Raw genomic sequence first — 9,340 nt, 5'->3', positions numbered from 1 at the left:
CCAAGCTCTCTCATCCCCACCAGACTTCATACTTGCCCCTCTTTCCAAGACTCTTGCATTTACCTCCCTAACAACCCCATCCATAAACAAATTAAACAACCATGGAGACATCACACACCCCTGCCGCAAACCTACATTCACTGAGAACCAATCACTTTCCTCTCTTCCTACACGTACACATGCCTTACATCCTCGATAAAAACTTTTCACTGCTTCTAACAACTTGCCTCCCACACCATATATTCTTAATACCTTCCACAGAGCATCTCTATCAACTCTATCATATGCCTTCTCCAGATCCATAAATGCTACATACAAATCCATTTGCTTTTCTAAGTATTTCTCACATACATTCTTCAAAGCAAACACCTGATCCACACATCCTCTACCACTTCTGAAACCACACTGCTCTTCCCCAATCTGATGCTCTGTACACGCCTTCACCCTCTCAATCAATACCCTCCCATATAATTTACCAGGAATACTCAACAAACTTATACCTCTGTAATTTGAGCACTCACTCTTATCCCCTTTGCCTTTGTACAATGGCACTATGCATGCATTCCGCCAATCCTCAGGCACCTCACCATGAGTCATACATACATTAAATAACCTTACCAACCAGTCAACAATACAGTCACCCCCTTTTTTAATAAATTCCACTGCAATACCATCCAAACCTGCTGCCTTGCCGGCTTTCATCTTCCGCAAAGCTTTTACTACCTCTTCTCTGTTTACCAAATCATTTTCCCTAACCCTCTCACTTTGCACACCACCTCGACCCAAACACCCTATATCTGCCACTCTGTCATCAGACACATTCAACAAACCTTCAAAATACTCATTCCATCTCCTTCTCACATCACCACTACTTGTTATCACCTCCCCATTTACGCCCTTCACTGAAGTTCCCATTTGCTCCCTTGTCTTACGCACTTTATTTACCTCCTTCCAGAACATCTTTTTATTCTCCCTAAAATTTACTGATAGTCTCTCACCCCAACTCTTTCATTCAAACTATTCGCCATTTCCCGCGTTAGCAAGGTAGCTTTAAGAACAGAGGACTGGGCCTTTGAGGGCATATCCTCATCTGGCCCCCTTCTCTGTTCCTTCTTTTGGACAATGAAAAAAGAAAAAAAGAGAGGGGAGGACTTCCAGCCTCCCTCTCCCTCCCCCTTTAGTCGCCTTGTACGACACGCAGGGAATACGTGGGAAGTATTCTTTCTCTCCTATCCCCAGGGATAATATATATATATATATATATATATATATATATATATATAAATATTACTACATTCACCGATTTTTCGCCAGGAACAAAGAAAATGGCCTTTGTCGCTCACATTCCACTCTGGCTTCCACAGACCATTGTGTTGTTTCTCCTGACATCTTCCAGACGCCCTGGTTCAGATCACTGACAGCACGGCGACCCTTGCACACCATAGCTCTCCCATTCATTTCGTCCCGTGCGATCCATACGCCCTGCTGGATGTTCAGCTCCCGAGCAATCAAAACTTTTACGGACCATCCTTCCATCTTCATCTTGGTCTCCCCTTTCTCCTTGTTCCCTCCACTTCTGATATACATATACTGTTTGTCAGCTTCTCCTCACTTATCCTCTCCTTATGTCCAATTCACCACACCCTCTCCAGTTCTCGCAACCATAGTATCACCTTTCCTTTACCGTATCATTTCTTCCTCAATAAACGTTCCTCACACCACATATTGTCCTCAGACATTTTATCAATACATTCACCGTCTTCCATCCATTTTCATCAAAAGCCTATGTCTAGCATCCACACAACACTGTAGGAGCTACTATACCTTTAGACATGCCCATCTTTTCCATACCAAATAGTCTCTTTCCACACATTCCTCAGTGATCCCATAACTTTCACTCCCTCACCAACCTTATGACTTATTTCAGCTCTCATGGTTCCATTCCCTACCATGTCTACTACCATGATATTCAAATGCTTCGCTATCTCTAAGTCTTCTCCATTCAAACTCGCACGCCAACTAACCTTTCTCTTTGACTACTAGCCTTTATAACCTTGCCTTTCTTCACACTCATTTTTTACTTCCTCCTTTCACACACACTCCCAGACTCAGACACCAGCTTCTGCAGTTTCTCACTCGAATTTGCCACTAGCGTTGAGTCATCAGCAAACATCAACTGTCTCACCTTCAAGCTCCCACCACCGCTGACAGACTGCAGACCTGTCTCTCTCTCCAAGACTCTTGCATTCACCCCCACCCCTTCAACATCATACGTAAACAAATCAACCAGCCATAGTGACATAACACACCTGTGCTGCAGATTCACTTGCACCAGACACCACTCGCCCTCTTTCTTCTTACTCGCTGACAGCTAACTTTCTTAATAAAACTTTCCCTGCTTCTGTTAAATTTCCGCCCACGCCTTGTATTCGTAACACCTTCCACCCTGTCATAAACTTTCTACAAATCCATAAATGCCACATACATTTCCTTCTGTTTCTCTAAGTATTTCTCACACATTCTTGAAAGCAAACAACTGATCCACACATCCTCTTCCACTTCTAAAAGTGCATTATTTCTCCCCAGTCTGGAACTTTATTCATGCCACCGTCCTCTCAATCTCCACTCTCATACAACTTTCCAGGTACACTCAACGAACTTATACCGCCGTAATTTGAACATATACATTTGTTCTCCTTGCCTATATGCACCATACATGCATTCTGTCAATCCTCAGGCACCTCATCATGAACTATACATACAATAGAAACCCTAACTGACCAATCAACAACTCGGTTACCTCCTTTTTTGAGAATCTTTGTTGCAATTCTTTCCATTTCGGCCGCCTTGCCACACACTTTGTCTCACGCAAAACTTTCATCGCTCCATCTCTTTCTACCAAAGCACATGCAAAGACTCTCTCATCTCGCATACCTCCTCGACGCAGACGCTCCACATCTGCCAACTTATCATCAAACTCTTTCCAAAACATTTTCTTGCTCTCTCTCTAAAGTTTGCTGATGCTCACTCACCTAAATTCTCATTTGCCATTTTTGTCAACTCCTCCACATTTCTCTTGACCTCCCCCCGCTTTCTCTTGTAAATCTTCTAATAACAAACACTCCTTACCTGCACATAACGCCATTACAATTCTCTTTCTCTTTCGCCCACCTCCTACCTTGCGCATGTCAGCACTGCTTCCATATATATACCTTCTATTTCTCATCCGTTCTCCTAACTTCGTTTACTCTCACTTCTTGATCATTCTACACTCAGTTTCTCCTGGTAACTCTTCTTTTCCTGGCTTACTCATTTTCACTACCTTTTTCCAACTCGTATCATATCCTGTTTTCCGTAAACCTTTACAAACCGTCACCTTCGCTTCCAGTAGGTAGTGATGAGGCATCCCACCAGCCGCTCCCCTTCAGCATATTCACATTAACGAATTTCTCTTAAGCACGACTGTCAGTTAGGACGTCATCCAATAATGCTCGCTTACCAACTTCCCTACTCGCCCACGTAAGCTGATATATGTCCCTCTTTTCAAGACAGGTATTCCCTATCATCAGCTGTTATTTCAGCACCCAACTACATATCGCTGTTCACCCTCCTTATTCAGCAGGACTGGGTATCTCATGCTCCCAATTTGTCCAGTATTTAAACACCCATGAATTTCAAATCTCTGTCAGAGACTAGCGTCCATCAACTCTAAACAATCCAAAACATGTCAGTTAGATCTATCACTAACTACTGCCCACCGTATATGAAATGATTGAAAAAGAGATTGAAAAATGTGGAAACTGTAAACAGTAGATTACATAAAGCTGCTGTGAAAACAAGAGAAGAGATGGAAAACGACCCAGAGATAGAGGCCAGAAGGACCGTTCTTCATAATGGTGACCATAACCAGTGACCAAGAAGTTGCCACAAAGCCAAGCAGGGGCCTCCCGGGTCTATCAATACATTTGTTAGAATAAAACGTAATAAAATGGCTACGGAAGTTTAATCATCACTAGGCTTTTTGAGTGTCTTGGGAAACTATCACCACACACATACAACGCACACATGAAGCGAACACTAGTATGACAACTTAGCATGCCGACTTGGTGCTTGAGAGCAAGTCTGCGTAAAACGTTCATGTGAGCTGGGTGGATGGCCCATCCTACTTCAGCTTCCGTCATTTTCGATCTTCTCTTCTAAATTCCTTGCATTTGTTTTTTGGAAATTCTCCTGAGGGTGTTCCTCTCTACTTTTCTCCAGCATAATTTAGCTCAACTTAGCAGTCAAGCACTCAGCTTGGCTCAAACCACAAGCGCACTGCTCTGGCACCTGAACATATCTTGCCCATATCACTCGAGGCTCATCCTCCCCGCAGGAGCCTGTGGGGATACTCCATCGTTGGAGGTAGCGTTACAGTGACTCAAACTCCTTCCTCTATTGACAAGGGCTTCGTAAGGCACCGTCAAGGTAGTCCTTTACCACGGATCATACACCGTTACACCTTTGATCCAGCTGCAGAAACCCGGCAGCTACCGGACAGTAACCGAACAACGAAACCTGAACTGCCTCCCGTTTGCTTCACTGGCAGTAAAGCAACGAAGCCTCGGTAACTCTTCTGCTACACAACCCGGGGAACTGAGACGCCACCTCTCCTGTAGGGGCACCACTGCAACCCTGTTTCTTCACTAGCGCTCCGTGACTCCTCCCGCGTCTGCCAGCCTCATTTCTTTTCGCCTACACTCACCTCGTTATCTCACTACCACCAACATTTCCACTACTGCTACCACTACCACCATCACCATAAACTATAACTGGCACCACTGAACGTTATACCACCAACACCACATGCTACTACCACTACTACTACTACTACTACTACCACCACTACTACGGGAGTTACATTAATTATAGCAACAACTGCCACTGCTACTAGTAACTATTGCAGCAACTGCTACTACTACTGCTACTACTACTGCTACTACTGCTGCTGCTGCTCTGCAGACACCCCCACTTCTAGTACTCCTGCATCTACTGGTAATTCTACCATCAGCATCACCAGCATTACCTCCTCCTCCTCCTCACCATCATCATTAACACACCCTCCGACAGTTTTCTTTCATTCTCTCTCACCAACCTCCTCCACTATTTTCCTCTTTCTCTCTTGATCATCATCCTTCTCACCATCATCATCATCATCATCTTGTTTCATTACCTTTCCCCTTCCCTACCTCTCTGCCACATCATCATCCACATTGCTATGAACATCATTATAATTCCTTCTGTCTCTCCCCCCTCGCCATAACCACCACACTCCCTCAAGCTTCGCTTACCAACGATTCACCAGGAGGGAGTCTGGCTGTTGCCTTATGGTAGCAACAGTAGCCAGCAGGAGGTGGCCCGCAGACCCAAGCAGCTGTAGCAACAGCGACCCGCAACATTGTGTGTGTGTGTGGTGTGTGTGTGTGTGTGTGTGTGTATATGTATGTTGTGTGCAGGACCGTGGGTCAGGCTTGGTCCTCCTGCCATGCTGGTACTCTGCCTCTGTCCCACGTCTGGATGCGTGTACTGCGGCTTCCTCACTCACCATAAAGGCGCTGTGAATGTAATCGGATACACACGCGCTCGTGTTTTATTGATACGCGCGTTTGGTCGTGGACCCAGTTAGCATCAGTCGTCAGGACGTGCATGATTTATTGCATACCTACACGCGGTCACATGGCGCTCGTCGCTTGGTTTCACACCAACGCGTTCGCCCACTCGTTCGTGGAGAGAAACACACGAACGCATGAGATACCGGAATTCGCACGTCAAAGGTGTGTGTGTGTGTGTGTTACAGACAGAGAGAGAGAGAGAGAGAGAGAGAGAGAGAGAGAGAGAGAGAGAGAGAGAGGTGTTGCACAGTTCCCCACAGATATGTTGTCGCGTAATCTTAACAATTTTAAGCACGAATGCGCGACTCCTGGGAATGATATCCCTGGTCTTTGATTCCACCCTTAGTCGTCAGGCTAAAGGCCTCTTTATCATACCCAAGGTTTGTACCTTCGTGTTTGTACTTTCGTATTCAAGGTTTGTACCTTCGTGTTCAAGGTTTGTACCTTCGTGTTCAAGGTTTGTATATTCGTGTTCAAGGTTTGTACCTTCATGTTCAGGGTTTGTACCTTCATGTTCAAGGTTTGTACCTTCGTGTTTGTACTTTCGTATTCAAGGTTTGTACCTTCATGTTCAAGGTTTGTACCTTCGTGTTCAAGGTTTGTACCTTCGTGTTCAAGGTTTGTACCTTCATGTTCAAGGTTTGTACCTTCGTGTTCAAGGTTTGTACCTTCGTGTTCAAGGTTTGTACCTTCGTGTTCAAGGTTCGTACCTTCGTGTTCAAGGTTTGTACCTTCGTGTTCAAGGTTTGTACCTTCGTGTTCAAGGTTCGTACCTTCGTGTTCAAGGTTTGTACCTTCGTGTTCAAGGTTTGTACCTTCATGTTCAAGGTTTGTACCTTCATGTTCAAGGTTCGTACCTTCGTGTTCAAGGTTCGTACCTTCGTGTTCAAGGTTTGTACCTTCGTGTTCAAGGTTTGTACCTTCATGTTCAAGGTTCGTACCTTCGTGTTCAAGGTTCGTACCTTCGTGTTCAAGGTTTGTACCTTCGTGTTCAAGGTTTGTACCTTCGTGTTCAAGGTTTGTACCTTCATGTTCAAGGTTTGTACCTTCGTGTTCAAGGTTCGTACCTTCGTGTTCAAGGTTTGTACCTTCATGTTCAAGGTTTGTACCTTCGTGTTCAAGGTTCGTACCTTCGTGTTCAAGGTTTGTACCTTCGTGTTCAAGGTTTGTACCTTCATGTTCAAGGTTTGTACCTTCGTGTTCAAGGTTCGTACCTTCGTGTTCAAGGTTTGTACCTTCATGTTCAAGGACTGTACCTTCATGTTCAAGGTTTGTACCTTCATGTTCAAGGTTTGTACCTTCATGTTCAAGGTTTGTACCTTCATGTTCAAGGTTTGTACCTTCATGTTCAAGGTTTGTAACTTCGTGTTCAAGGTTCGTACCTTCGTGTTCAAGGTTCGTACCTTCGTGTTCAAGGTTCGTACCTTCGTGTTCAAGGTTCGTACCTTCGTGTTCAAGGTTCGTACCTTCGTGTTCAAGGTTTGTAACGTGGCGTTCAAGGTTTGTACCTTCATGTTCAAGGTTTGTACCTTCATGTTAAAGGTTTGTACCTTCGTGTTCAAGGTCTGTACCTTCGTGTTCAAGGTTTGTAACGTGGTGTTCAAGGTTTGTACCGTCGTGTTCGAGGTTTGTACCGTCGTGTTCAAGGTTTGTTACGTCGTGTTCAAGGTTTGTACCTTCATGTTCAAGGTTTGTACCTTCATGTTCAAGGTTTGTACCTTCGTGTTCAAGGTTTGTAACGTGGTGTTCAAGGTTTGTACCGTCGTGTTCGAGGTTTGTCCCGTCGTGTTCAAGGTTTGTTACGTCGTGTTCAAGGTTTGTACCTTCATGTTCAAGGTTTGTATCTTAGTGTTCAAGGTTTTACCCTATTTGTACCGTCGTGTTCAATAAACTCTGTAGCAAATAAACGCTGAAGGAGGGTCATAGTTTGCCAGATCTAAGACAACAAAAACATGGCATTCCTTGAAAATCTGATTTTGACTTTGGCCCGCAAGAGCAGCGGAATTTATTGTGCACTCCGACCCGTCCTGTGTGCAGTGACACAGAGGATACAGAGTGTACAGAAGGCCCAGGAACTGGGACTCCGTGAGTGTAATACATTATAGGTTACACAGAGGAGTGTTGATAAGGACTGTGCAACATCGAATGAATCATGAAGCAGTTGTAAGTTATGAAGCTCAGAAGTATCACTCTCGCACGAATCACTTCTGTCCTTAGGTTCTGATTCTGTGACTCATTTGATTCGAGACACAGAACACGAGTAGAGTATCCTTACGATAACAGTGAGTGACTATACATGGACTTTGAGTTACCGGAGTGAGCGATCTTTTGTATGTGTCTCTATGTCAAGATGAAGGACAGTGTTGTAACCGCTGGGGAAACAGGTATGTAATAGCCCGCTGTACCCTCACCATCAGTGTAGACCAGTGTTAGCCGAGGGTACTGAGCGGCGTCTGAGAACAGGATGTCATGTATGTCATTTTAACTTGCTGTGTGTGTGTGTGTGTGTGTGTGGGCATCATCATTATGCACACCTTGCAACAAACTCTGCACATTACGTATTTATAAGTATATATATATATATATATATATATATATATATATATATATATATATATATATATATATATATATATATATATATATATATATATATATTCCTATGAGTCCACGGGGAAAATGAAACGCGGAAAGTTCCCAAGTGCACTTTCGTGTAATAATCACATCATCAGGGGAGACACAAGAGAGAAATGTAACAGTCAGTTGATATACATCGAAGAGACGAAGCTAGGACGCCATTTGGTAAGCATGTGATTGTCCAAAACACAACGAGCGTTCATAAACTTATCATTTTACAAATTTTACCAACAGTTTGCCAGTTTCTCAAAACCAGTGGAAGCTAATTGCCCTAAAAGATTCATAAGAGCTATTAACACCTTAAGAAAAGACAAGGATATTTTTTTATTTTATTTATTATTATACTTTGTCGCTGTCTCCCGCGTTTGCGAGGTAGCGCTAGGAAACAGACGAAAGAAATGGCCCAACCCCCCCCATACACATGTATATACATACGTCCACACACGCAAATATACATACCTACACAGCTTTCCATGGTTTACCCCAGACGCTTCACATGCCTTGATTCAATCCACTGACAGCACATAAACCCCGGTATACCACATCGCTCCAATTCACTCTATTCCTTGCCCTCCTTTCACCCTCCTGCATGTTCAGGCCCCGATCACACAAAATCTTTTTCACTCCATCCTTCCACCTCCAATTTGGTCTCCCTCTTCTCCTCGTTCCCTCCACCTCCGACACATATATCCTATTGGTCAATCTTTCCTCACTCATTCTCTCCATGTGCCCAAACCACTTCAAAACACCCTCTTCTGCTCTCTCAACCACGCTCTTTTTATTTCCACACATCTCTCTTACCCTTACGTTACTCACTCGATCAAACCACCTCACACCACACATTGTCCTCAAACATCTCATTTCCAGCACATCCATCCTCCTGCGCACAACTCTATCCATAGCCCACGCCTCGCAACCATACAACATTGTTGGAACCACTATTCCTTCAAACATACCCATTTTTGCTTTCCGAGATAATGTTCTCGACTTCCACACATTCTTCAAGGCCCCCAGAATTTTCGCCCCCTCCCCCACCCTATGATCCACTTCCG

The 9,340-nt window shown here is 44.2% G+C and overlaps 1 protein-coding gene across 1 annotated transcript in view; it reads left to right on the top strand.

The window, feature by feature from the left end:
• Positions 1-9,340, top strand: part of Vang (Strabismus domain-containing protein Vang) — a 679,794-nt gene that overhangs the window by 96,895 nt on the left and 573,559 nt on the right. The window lies entirely within an intron of this gene.

This window comes from Panulirus ornatus, chromosome 68 (genome assembly GCF_036320965.1).
Source record: "Panulirus ornatus isolate Po-2019 chromosome 68, ASM3632096v1, whole genome shotgun sequence".
NCBI lineage: Eukaryota > Metazoa > Arthropoda > Malacostraca > Decapoda > Palinuridae > Panulirus > Panulirus ornatus.
The sequence above is the reverse complement of the archived record's forward strand: the minus strand, read 5'-3'. Positions and strand labels throughout refer to the sequence as shown.